Source organism: Mandrillus leucophaeus, unplaced genomic scaffold (assembly GCF_000951045.1).
Source record: "Mandrillus leucophaeus isolate KB7577 unplaced genomic scaffold, Mleu.le_1.0 Scaffold169, whole genome shotgun sequence".
In the NCBI taxonomy this organism is placed as follows: Eukaryota; Metazoa; Chordata; class Mammalia; order Primates; family Cercopithecidae; genus Mandrillus; species Mandrillus leucophaeus.
The window spans coordinates 3,085,988-3,098,419 of record NW_012101687.1 but is presented as its reverse complement, the minus strand read 5'-3'; the positions used below and the strand labels follow the sequence as shown (position 1 = coordinate 3,098,419).

At 38.7% G+C, this 12,432-nt stretch overlaps 1 long non-coding RNA gene across 1 annotated transcript in view; it reads right to left on the bottom strand.

Moving 5' to 3' along the window:
* Positions 1 to 642: 642 nt before the first annotated feature.
* LOC105537102 overlaps positions 643 to 12,432 on the bottom strand; it is a 35,601-nt gene continuing 23,811 nt past the window's right edge. The window contains exon 3 of the long non-coding RNA XR_001005674.1: positions 643 to 843. This is a non-coding gene — a long non-coding RNA (uncharacterized LOC105537102). The remainder of the gene's footprint in view (positions 844 to 12,432) is intronic.

The window sequence follows — 12,432 nt, the reverse complement described above, 5'->3', positions numbered from 1 at the left end:
AGTATAAAATATGCTCAATGTCAGTATATTATGTCTTTTTTTACTAATCATTTTCCCATTAGAATGCATTTGACAGTCAATTTGTGAAAAGATGGATTGGGATTTTGTAATTTTTATATTCTTCTTAACATTCTTTTTATTGTAATGATAAATTTATAATTATTGCCCATCCCATTTACAATGGTCTGGAAGGTAAATACTTAAAAATATTAATAAAAATCATACTGCTAATCTCTATTAACTTGAGTTCTCAGGGGTCTAATAACATAAAATAAGATAAAATAATTTTAAAAACATGTTTCACAAGTAACACTCTTTAAAAAAGCCTCCATCTATGTAAGTAAAGTAAAGTAGATAGATATAAATAATACTGTTTGTTAAGTATTCAGGATTTTCCAGATTGTCAATTATTCACATCAATCACTGCTATTAATAAAGTACACCAGATAACTTTACAACTCAACTGTTGTCTATAGCTTCTTGTTTTTACACAACAATGTGGAAATTGGAATTGAAGAATCAGATGGTGACAAAGGCCATTTGGAGTTGCTAGGATTCCCTAGTAGGAGGGGTGAAACTAAGTTCATGGGTCCTCAGGTTTGTACAATTTCTTTTAGAAAAAACATGAACATTTAATCCAAATGTATGTAAGAAGGTGAATATTTATGAAACCAGAGCAAGTGAAGGACTCCTAAAGCTTCACCCTTGAAGTGAATCCTCAGAGTAAATCTACTTTCGCCTGGGCAGACTGAAAAGGGGGCTTCCTTTCCCGGAAGGCCTTTTTCTTTCTCTCTGTCTTCTGCTTGCCTCTTGCCTTAGTGTAAAGAATACAGATGGGCTATGCTAAAGAGCAAAAGAAATGTCATGTTCATGATCATAGTTTCTATGTTTGTAAGATACAATGTTTCTAAGATTTCAGGCTATAGTTGGGGAACAGAGGCCAAATGAAAATTCACACCAACTGCATGAACAGAATTTGGATCCAAGAGGCATTCCATTGTTTCTTTCAGCACAGATAGGAGAATCTGGCAGCCCATAGACTCACCACCAATTCTTGAGCTAGTTCCTTGTATCACGTGCAAATGTGACAGTGCTGAAAAGATATCAAGGTGGCTGTTGGAAGCTTGCTGCATACATGCTTGTGGTCTCTGAGTGTATCAAGCTGACCTTTTTAGGAAAATGATGTCTGACTTGTTGGATGAATTAACTTGCACCCTAGCTGTGAAGCAAAGGAGCTTCAGAGCATTCGGGTGACAAATTGCACAGATAAGATGGCATTCCTTTTCTGTCTGAGTGACAGCGTGCTGAGTGGTGGTCTGATTTTGTGATAATGGCTGGGAAGCTCTAAATAGCAGGCTATTCTCCTTTGAAGCACATATGGCTGATTTAGATTGAAAAATGACAGGTGTTATATAAGTGAAGGTGAGAACTCGGTAATAACTTTAAAGCTAACAAATGTAGAATTTTGCTGTAAGTTATGTTTTTTACATTCTCATGTATTTATTAAAAGTTCAAACTATGGATGCTGATCCATTCAGCATGAAAATAAGATTCTATTTTTGAAAAAAGGAACTCATTTTTGTTTTGATTTAATTTCATTCTTCTTCTGTCCTCCATAAATACCATTGACTAAAAGTGTCATGTCATTATCCCATCAAAATCACTCACCCGCACATGACTTGGGGCTATGCTGGACATTGTATAAAGGAGGTGTTAGGCAGAATAAATTGACAAAGTAAGCAAAGTTGGTCTTTCCACACCCTCCATCTTCCCCCTTAGCCTCATTCTTTATTTTTCTCTTCTTGTCTTTATTACTCTACCTGCCATTACCCTTCCCACCCCCATTATTTTCTGCTATAGTGTTAATTGATATGATATCTGTTCATTAAAGAGTAATCCCCATTCTCCAGAATGATACTTAGTAAAACTGGCAAAGCCTTTACATGATAAAATAAAACTATACTGGTAGAATAACAGGGAATAGGGTTTGAATCTGAGGAAAGGATTCCTTCCCTTAGTTTCATCTCAATAGGACTATGGGGCTAGCTTCCTATTTCACTGCCTAGTTAGACTAGCTCCATAGAAAGCCTTCTAGGAGGAAATAATCTGAGTCATAAAACAAACACGACATAGACAGAGGCAGCTAGCCTCCAAGTCAACTGAAGAATTAGACCTTCAGAGTAAGAAGGGTCATTAGAGCTGGTTTTGTCAAACCCTGAATTTTCTTCATCTGGAAACTGAGCCATGGAAAAGGTAAGTGCATTGCACATGTTCTTTCAGCTAGTCTATTTATACATTTGGTAAAAGAATTCGGGTTTTGTACAATTTCTAGTCCAGTGCTACTTTTATCAACCATATTAACCCACCTCCAACAAATATGTAAATCCAATAAAACATAAGTGGAACGATACGGTTAGGCTTTGCCTCCCCACCCAAATCTCATCTTGAATTGTAATCCCCATAATCCCCACCTGTCAAGGGAGAGACCAGGTGGAGGTAATTGAATCATGGGGGCCCTTCCCCCTACACTGTTCTCATGATAGTGAGTGAGTTCTCACGAGATCTGATGGTTTTATAAGGAGCTCTTCCCCTCCTTCGCTCGGCACTGCTCCTTCCGGCCGCTTTGCGAAGAAGGTTTGTTGCTTCCCCTTCACCTGCCACCATGGTTGTGCGTTTCTTGAGACCTTCACCAGCCGTGCTGAACTGTGAGTCAATTAAACCTATTTCTTTATAAGTTACCCAGTCGCAGACAGTTCTTTATAGCAGTATGAAAATAAACTAATACATGGAGCATATCATAATGTTTTATTTTTAACGTGGAGTAGGAATGATGAAACAGGTGAGTCAGGTCTTATGGATGTATCGCAGGAAGGTGGAGAAAGAGAAGAGAAATGAGTAAACTTTTAAAATAGAGTAGGGTGTAACTTTTTTATTTTTGAGACGGAGTCTCTCTCTGTCCCCAGGCTGGAGTGCTATCTCGGCTCACTGCAACCTCCGCCTCCTGGGTTCAAGCAATTATCCTGCCACAGCCTCCTAAGTAGCTGGGACTACAGGCGTACACCACCATGCCTGGCTCATTTTTGTATTTTTAGTAGAGATGGGGTTTCACCATATTGGTCAGGCTGGTCTCAAACTCCTAAACTCAGGTGATCCACCCGCTTTGGCCCCCCAAAGTGCTGGGATTACAGGCATGAGCCACTGCGCCCGGCAGGTGTTACTTCTCCAAACCAGAATGGGAAGGGTAGGGAGGAAATATGAGACTAAATACAGATGAAAGATGAATACTGTTTGTTCACCTTTCACTTAAATCCCAATCCTCTTTCCTTCCTTGGCCAACATAAGTCAGAGCCAAAGGGCATATTGAATGCATACCTTTTTAAATTTACCATCAATTTTGACTTCAGGAAGAAATAGTCAATGACTCTTAGGGCACGTTTATGGGGATTGATCAGGGAAGGAGGAGTCTGATTATACTTAGACTTGGAGTTAGCAGGGAGACACATGTGTCTGTAAGGTACTTTTAAAGTGTCTCTTATTAGAGATGAATGCAGCGATTATAGCTGTTAATACCTGTGTTTGCCTGTAACAGCAGCTCATTAGTTGCAGCAGATGCTCTTGATTGTCCTTCCATATCTCCTAGTTTTTCAATGCATGCTAGCTGGACTTACAGTGATCAGTCCCTGCATTTCTTCTCCTGAGGGTTTCTCTGACTGTTAAAGCCCAGTGTGCCTCCTACATGGTAGACAGATATGCCAGGGAATTAATGTTCCCTGGAAGCATTCCTCAACTGATAAATGAGTTGGTATGTAAATACCCTAGCCACTTTACCCCTGAGGCATGTCTTTTCCATTGGTTTGTAGAGTTTCTTCACAGTGGTAGCCGACTTGATAATGCACCCTTCATTGGCTGCTTTTTGTCTGTTTCACTTCCCTAACTGCTTATTGATATTTCCTTCGCCTCTGAAGTGAACCACTTGCACCCTAATCCTTGTCATAAGGTCTATTATTGAGGGAACCCAAATGAAAACACCCAAATTACTTACTATGTTAGCAATAGAGTCTCACAACAACCCTCAGGAGAACCCATCTATGTCAGGCATTCAGTTGCAAGAAACGGCAACCCAAACTTCAGTAACCTAATAGAATAGGGGATTATTTTTCTTCTATAAGGAGAATTCCAGTGGCCTACAGTTGCTAGAGGAGGTTCAGCTGCTCCATGATCCCACCAAGGAATCAGGGCTTTTCTGTCTTTCTGTTTTACCATCTTCATCTTTACCTTTCATCCTTGGACTTTTTGCTCATGTCACAAAACATCTGTTGCATCTCAGGAACCAGAGCCATATTCCAGGAAGAAAGAAGGGGAGAAAGTTAAAGCTTTCCTTTTTGCACAGCTTTGTCTTTTTAGTCGGGAAAAGAAGTCCTCCCCAGGTGTCTCCACCTGCAGTTGAACTAGGTCACCTGCTCATCATCCGACCAATTATATCCAAGAGAGATGACAGTAGAAAGCCTGGTTTACTTAGCTCAATCATGGTTCATCCCTGGCGAAGGTCCCTATTTGAACAAATTGGGATTCTATTAGCTGGAAAGAGGCAGAAATGACTTGGGTCAGCAACAGACAACATCTCATGCATCACCTCTAAAAAGTATATCATTGGCAGCTCCATGGTCAATATTTCAGTTTCCTGTCTCCACATGACCTATTTCAGACCAATGGCACACCAGCAGATGCATACTCTAAGACAAGGAAAATACAGAAGCAGAGAGGAGTAGCTTTAATGTGCCTTCCTTAAAAGTCTTTCTTATTGGGTCTTAGATATCTTTAGAAACTGTACTTCCGAATAAATGTAGGCAAATAAAATTATTTCTGTAGCCTAAAAACTACAAGGCATACTAGTTAACTACTGTTTGTAAAGGGGGCTCTGCTCAGAGAAGAGCACTGTTTTTGCAGGTGTAAAAAGAGAACAGAATTCTAAACATAAAGCTATTTAGAGGATACTTGCTTAGTGAAATTGAAGGTCAATAACATTCACGAGAACAAAATCTAGGTCTCTAGTTACCATGAATATGTCCTTGCAAAGATATTGGTAAGAGGTCCCCTGGGAGAAAGCTGGCCTTCTAGAGTTAAACTCTGTCTCCTGTGGAATGTTAAGCTTTAATCTTAAAACACTGCATGTTAATTTGTTGTCAGAGAAGAATGTATTGAAATTGGCATCTGAAAGCTCTGAAGAACTATAAAATGTACTTCTTTGAGGTGAGACAAGAGCCTCAAACTTTGCTTTTCTTTCCTTTGGTTGGCCAAAGGAGAAATGAATAAATCAGTGATTCTGTTAGAGCTCTAGTGTTGAGCTGTACAATACATATTTTTTAAATAGGAACAAAACATCCTTGTTCTAAGTAGAATCTACTCGGTCAAGGGCCAGAAGACTTTTGCCAATCATATGGTAGAATGGAAGTGTCACTCCTGCTTTCCAGAGAGCCGTGTAGGACAATTTAAGAAATTAAGTGGAAATAGAAACGCAACCAAAGCCAGTTAACCTAAACTAGAATCTATTATGCCCCATGAAACTTTATGAAGCAGATACAGTTAATTCTGACAATCCAGTATTTTGTAGTTCAGAGATCCTTTTGACTCCTCTTGGAAAGTCAAAGGAATCCAGAAAAATCCTGTGCTCCGTTATGTGCCAGGCATTTTCTCAGGTGCTTCAGATGGATTAATTCTTAATCTTCAGAACAATCCAATCCAATACTGTGAGTGCTCTTCTTACCACCCCCATTGTACAGATGGGAAACAGCGGGGACAACGTTCAACCACACGCCCAAGATTGCATAGCAAATGGGTGGCAGAAACAGGATTCAGTTCCCCCGCCTTCTAATTCTGAAGGCAACATTTTCAACTACTTTCACTGCCTTAGAAATTATCAGATAAGTGTCCTAAGTGTATTAACTGAGTTGGTATGTCATTAACCCACAAACACATCAAGAATTGAGATCTTTCAAAATATTAACTTGGCATAAAATTACTGTTTTTTAAAGAAACACTGTTATTTACTGAGCATAATGGTAATTGTGTTATGGCAGATGCAATAAATCTGCAAATTTTATGAAATCAAATCTTCTCTCTGTATTTCTTACTGCTTATATCTCTGAAATTTCTGAGACTTTAATGAAAATGACAGTGATAAACCAAGCCCTGCAGATGCTCATGTTCTGTTCACATTTTTTTATTGTTTACTATTCTGTCGCTCTCAGATCTTACAACTGTTCTGAGGAACACGGTCTTATCATCCAGTTTCATAAGACTTTGACATTAACTGCTGTTTTGTGTTGGAGATATTTGATTACTTTAAAAAGATTGTTTTTCTTTAAAATTTTGGAATAATGTGCAATTTTGATATAGATTTATGGTACATAGTAAAAGTTTATGCTAGAAGTAAATTATACTAAAAATCGGACCTTATCTTCACCTCTTACCAAGGTGAAATTAAGATGTATCAATTGAGTAATGTCCGTTAGTCTGAGATCTCAAAAGGAGAGGGAGGAAGAGGAATAGGAAGAGAAACAGGAAGAATTCTGGATGGCTAATTTAATACTTTCAAGCAAGGGAAAATATGAATTCTGGCCTGCCCTTATAAAAATTATTTCTTAATAAAAGAAATAAAGTTCTTTTTTGATAACCTGATGTGTGCTTTCCCAATCTTTGGGTCCAACCCCCCTCAATAAGAGTAAAAATACAAATTTCCTTATAAATAGAAGACAGGGTCTAATATCGAAATCCAGCAGTGGATTTCATAGATGAATGATCTTGCCATTTAGTAAGTTCAAGAAGATAATGCTACCAATCTAATATTCCAAAAGTGAAATCACTATTTGTGAAGATACTATGTAGCTTTTGCCTAGTATAGAAATAATAATTCAGTCAGTCCATCCATGGGTTGTTGATTCAGTAGATACTTATTATCTATCATATCTTGGGTACTCTTTTAGGGACTAGGTAGGCAGCAATGAGGGAAACAAAGTCCCCACTCTCAGTTTACAATCTACTGGGGAGGAGACTGCTCGTGACATATAAACAAGTAAACATATGTGTCAGATGGTGGTAAGTACAAGGAACAAAGAACAGCCAAGAAAGGAGTAGCGTGGTTAGAAAAGACATTTCTGATAAGGTGACAAAGAGAAAACAATTTCATTTGGTTTCTATGATGCACATTTTGTGAACAGTTCATCTTAGAGACTATATCAGGAAGTATCATTGTTTAAAGTTAAGAATTCTGTGGGTGCTTCATTGAGATTTTATGTAGCCAAAGTGGTTGTCTGCTTATATTTCTCAACATTTTTCTAGGTTAAAATTATGAACATGATATAGATCAAACATGAGCTTACTGAAGAACATTTGGAACTGGCTGTAGATATCGAGGGGCTCTACTGTCCCCAGAGCTGCAGCAAAAACCATCACTACAAATACAAACTCTTGAGATGGCACCATCCAGGGAAGTAATAGATGTAGAAAAATAGGGATGTGTGTGTGTCTCATCCCCCTCAACCCTTGGTGTCTGCAAAAGGGTCTAGAAGTGAAATCATTCCAATTACAATGAGCACACCACACTAAATCTTGATTACTGAGAGGTATTCCCCATTAAGAGAAAGCTGAACTCCTTGAAACAATATGTGATTTCAGGGCTGATTTTAAAATGGAACAGAAAAAGTACAAGATGAACCAGAAAAAGCTGAACATGAGTTTTCCCAAAAAAAGAGACATGTCAAAGAATATAGGAGGCAGCCTAAAGGGGAGAGAATTTCTTAGGTCAGATCCTGAATCTCTCTCAGGAAGAAAATTCCTCTCATTTGTTCTCTGTGGAGCCTGGCTCTGTTTTATGAAAAATCTCTTTTCGGGTATTTTCCCTGGCCTATCTGAAGTGGGCATTGAGAAGGATACTCTCCACAGGATCGGCAGTGCTTTCACTGTCTATATTTTCCCTATGGAAGTTTGAGGTCCCATGGATTTTAAGATTGAATAATCAACGTACGATATGGTTTGGCTGTGTCCCCACCCAAATATCATCTTGAACTGTAGTTCCTATAATTCTCATGTCATTGGAAGGGACCCTGTGGGAAGTAATTGAATCATGGAAGCAGGTTTTCCTATGCTGTTCTCATGACAGTGAATAAGTATCATGAGATCTGACAGTTTTATAAAGAGCAGTTCCCCTGCACAAACTCTCTTGCCTGCTGCCATGTAAGATGTGCTTTTGCTACTCCTTCACCTTCTGCCATGATTGTGGCACTGTGGCACAGCTATGTGGAACTGTGGGTCCATTAAATCTTTTTCTTTATAAATTACCCAGTCTCAGTATGTCTTTATTAGCAGTGTGAGTACAGATTAATACATATTATTTTACTGATGTCTTTGGCAGTAGAGATTCCTCAGAAATACAGTAGGCTTCTAATCTCTTTGTTTTCGGTCAGTCCCATGTACCAATAATCATATCCCACATTATCTCCTAAAGGTAGATTCATACGTCTGCTTTTTCTGTTTCCTCTCCCTGTGTCCCTATCTTTCAACTTTATAGTAACTGCTTTGGAGTGTTTGAAAGAACAGGCTTGGGTGGGACTGAAATAGCCTTATGGTGGTTTTTGCCATGGGACTGAATCACTTGATTCAACTGAGAAATCATAATAGGCCTCTTAAGATTTTATTTTTCAGTCTTTCTTTCCTCAGATTCTAGGAGTTAGCTTTTCCTTCCCTGTGAAGTCACATATGTCCAACTGTGATTTCAAATGAGCCAATTTTTGCTGACTTGCTAAAGGTCTTTTTTGTTTGTTTGTTTTATAATATCTTGCTAAAAGTAGCAAGAAAAATACCCTACATTAATATTCTTTTCAACCACTTTTCTTAAAGCCACATGCTCAGTAGACATATGGTCTGCCTGAATTATGACACATGGCAATTTTACCAAATATTTTGTCTCTGTATAATACTGGTTTCCATTTTTTCCAGCTTGTGTTATCCATTTTCTCATTGCATACACTTGACCTTTAATCCAACATAATATTTTTAATTGTAATGATGCTCTATAAGGTATATCTTTTTGTGTTAATTAGGATAGCGCTAACTGCTGTAACACATAAACCCTAACGTGTTATTTCTACCTAACCAATATATGTCCCGGTTGCTAGGCAGTTTTCCTTTACACACTAATTTGGGGCACTCCTTTGTCTTAAGCCTCTACATCTTTGATCTTCTCACCTCTAACCAATGGATGGGAAATGAGAGTATGAAACTTTTAAGTGACACATGACTTCAGCTCACATCCCAGTGGTGAGTAGTAATGTAACCTCTGAGTGGCAGCTCCACACTCTGGAAGAGGAAGCACAAATTGTATGGGGATAGCTGGCTTCATCTCCCACTGCTGACAACAAATACTACACAATCTTTTGATTAAACTTAGACAATTAGCTGCACGAAACCCTACTCACACGTCTGCTTTTGTTCCTTACATTGATCAAATTAACATTTTTTTCTGTATAATGAAGTCAAATCCCCAATGTAAAAATTAACATTTTTTTAAGTGTAAGACTTTGCTTCTGTTCAACTTCCTCATGGCAGTAGCATCCTTATTAACATGGAAACAGTTTAAGGAGTATATTTTATTGACTGAAATTTCATGATGGAAACTAGGATTAATGCAATTGGTGTTTAGATGTGCTTTTCAGGATTCCCTCTACTTTATTGTTATTCTGTTGTGCCTCTTCAGAACAATTTGTTTTCTGTGCTCTCAATATCAAGAAAAGCATGCCACTCCCACATTTCTCAGAGAGGAAGTGTAATAGTGGGTAGGTATGTTACAGGTTGAACTGTGTCCACACAGTTGAAGTCCTACCCCTAGTACCTCAGAATGTCACCTTATTTGGAAATAGAATCGTTTCAGATGTAATCAGTTAAGATGAGGTCATTAAAGTAGGCTCTGATCCAATGTGACTGGTGTCCTTATGGGGAAGATAATGTGAAGACAGATACACGGGAAAAAGGCCATGTGATGACAGGCAGTGCTTTGAAAGACACAGCTGCAAGCCAAAAAATGTCCATCCTCGATGACCACCTCCAGAAGCTAGGAAGAGGCAAAGAAGGCTTCTACTTAGAGTCTCAGGGAAAAACAGTTTGATTATAAATTTCTAGTCTCCAGACTGTGAAAGAATAAATTTCTATTTTTATAAGCCACCCATTTGCAGTACTTTATCACTGCAGCCCTAATAAGCCAACACAAGGTGTAAGAGTTGAGGATTAAGCAGATTTTGGGTTGAGGATCACCTCTGGAAGCTGCCATCTGTGAGGTCCTAGGTGGGTCGTTTTATCTCTCAGCCTGTTTCTTCAACTGTAAAATGGGAGAGAATAATTTTATCTTTTGGGACTGTTAGGATTTAAAACTTGTAAATTTTTAGCACAAGTCTTGATAAACTAAGTGCTTGATTAAGGGAAACTATTCTAGTGTATTGCATGTTTGAGTATTGAGTGGCATAAGAATTGAATATTTGTCCAGATATCACTGCTGCAGCTTTGGACCTAATGAAGTGGGTTTTTTTTTTTTTTTTTTTTTTTTTTTTTTCAGGACAGTGTATTTTTATACTCCCTCCTCCAGGTATCTCTGTATACTACCATTCAGACTATGACTGCATGCTCAGACAAAATGATTTATTTAGCTTTGGCCTTAGAGCAGGAAAACTCTCCTATGAGCAAGGATGGAGAAGGATACAATAATGTGTTTAATTCATTGATTTAAGAAATGTTTGCTGAACACTTAAGTTCCAGTAGTGCCTGGCACTATACCAAATCCAGGGGATGCAACAGGGACTGAGGTACAGTCCTCTTACAGTTAATTTACAGGCAGGGTTTCCTGATGAGTCTTTAGAGGACAGTGCAGTCAGTGCTCAGGGAATGTGCAGCAGTAGTCTCTGCACCAGCCTCGGGAGCCAGGAAAGGCTTCCTGGAGAAGATGCACCTTCAGCGGAGCCCTAGGTGTAAGTTACTAACTACCCAGCACAATGAGGATATTGTGGGGCATAGATGCTTCCAGCAGAGGGGGCAAACCAGACACAAAGGCCCTGTAATGGGTCAGCTTCCGGCTGAGCTCTCAACAAAGCGTGGTTCAGTGGCTCTATCTGAACACACTTGTGTGTTTTGGGTAATTCCCCTAGACTTAGGAACTTTTAACGCATCTATGGCAACTGAGTGTTCTTTACAATCTTGCCACTTATTCTGATTTTTGATTTGCTCCAAAAAATGCTTTTACCATAATTTTTCAGTTGAGTAATCATCCTTCTGAACAAAACAGAAAAAACAAAATAATAAAATACATCAAAACAAAAGCACCGTCCAGTCCTTTTGTCTCCAGCACATTATTTGTTAATACAGTGTGATCTCGTCTTTCTGGTTATTTTAATAACCTAAAATAATAGGGGGTTATTTTTCTCCTTTCACAAGAATTCCAGCAGCAGACAGTTGGTGGAGTTGCCCTTATCCCACTATAGCTAGTTCCACTTTTTATAAGACAAACTAAATTTTCATTGTGCCAAGCCACTGTATTTCAGGATTTATCTGTTCCAGAACCTTAACTAACGAGCTTTATATGCACCCCTTCCCCTTGGCAGGTTCCTAAGCATGAAGCAGACCCAGCCCAGGGAAAGAGAAAAGGTTTAAATTGGGTGAGAGTTTGAAATTTTCATATTACGCTGATTGGATGTGTATGTGTGTGTTGAAAAAGAAATGAGATTTCTTATCTGAGAGCAACCGAGGGGTGGGGAAGACCAAGTTGAGAGATTACTTGAGAAATATAAAGTTGCTTTCTGTTTGCATCTTACCAACTTCAGCAATTTCAATAAACTAGTTACAGTTTACATATGTTTCTTCGATTCAGTAGAAGTAGCTATATTGATAGTTCAGTGTGAGCTAACAAAATTTTTTTTGCTAGACAAATTAAAGAATGCCATGTGTCTTAGTCCATTTGGGCTGAATTACAAAATACCATAAACTGGGTGGCTTATGAACAACAAACATGTATTTCTCATAGTTCTGAAGACTGGGAGGTCCAAAGTCAAGGCACCAGCAGATTTGGTGTCAGGGGAGGGCTCATTTCCTGGTTCATTGATGGTGCCTTCTCCCTTTGTCCTCACATGGGTAGACAGGGTAGTTCTCTGGGACCTCTGTTATAAGGGCACTAATCCCATTCACAAAGTCCCCACCTTCATGATCTAATCACTTCCCAATGACTTCCCACTTCTGAACACAATCACATTGGTGATTAGTTTTCCACATATAAATTTGGGGGAGGACACAAACATTCAGATTAGAGTATCATGTTTAATTTTATTAGTTTTCCACCTGACCCTGCGAAGATACACCTATATGAATAAATTAGCACTACTTCATTCCGTGCTATTA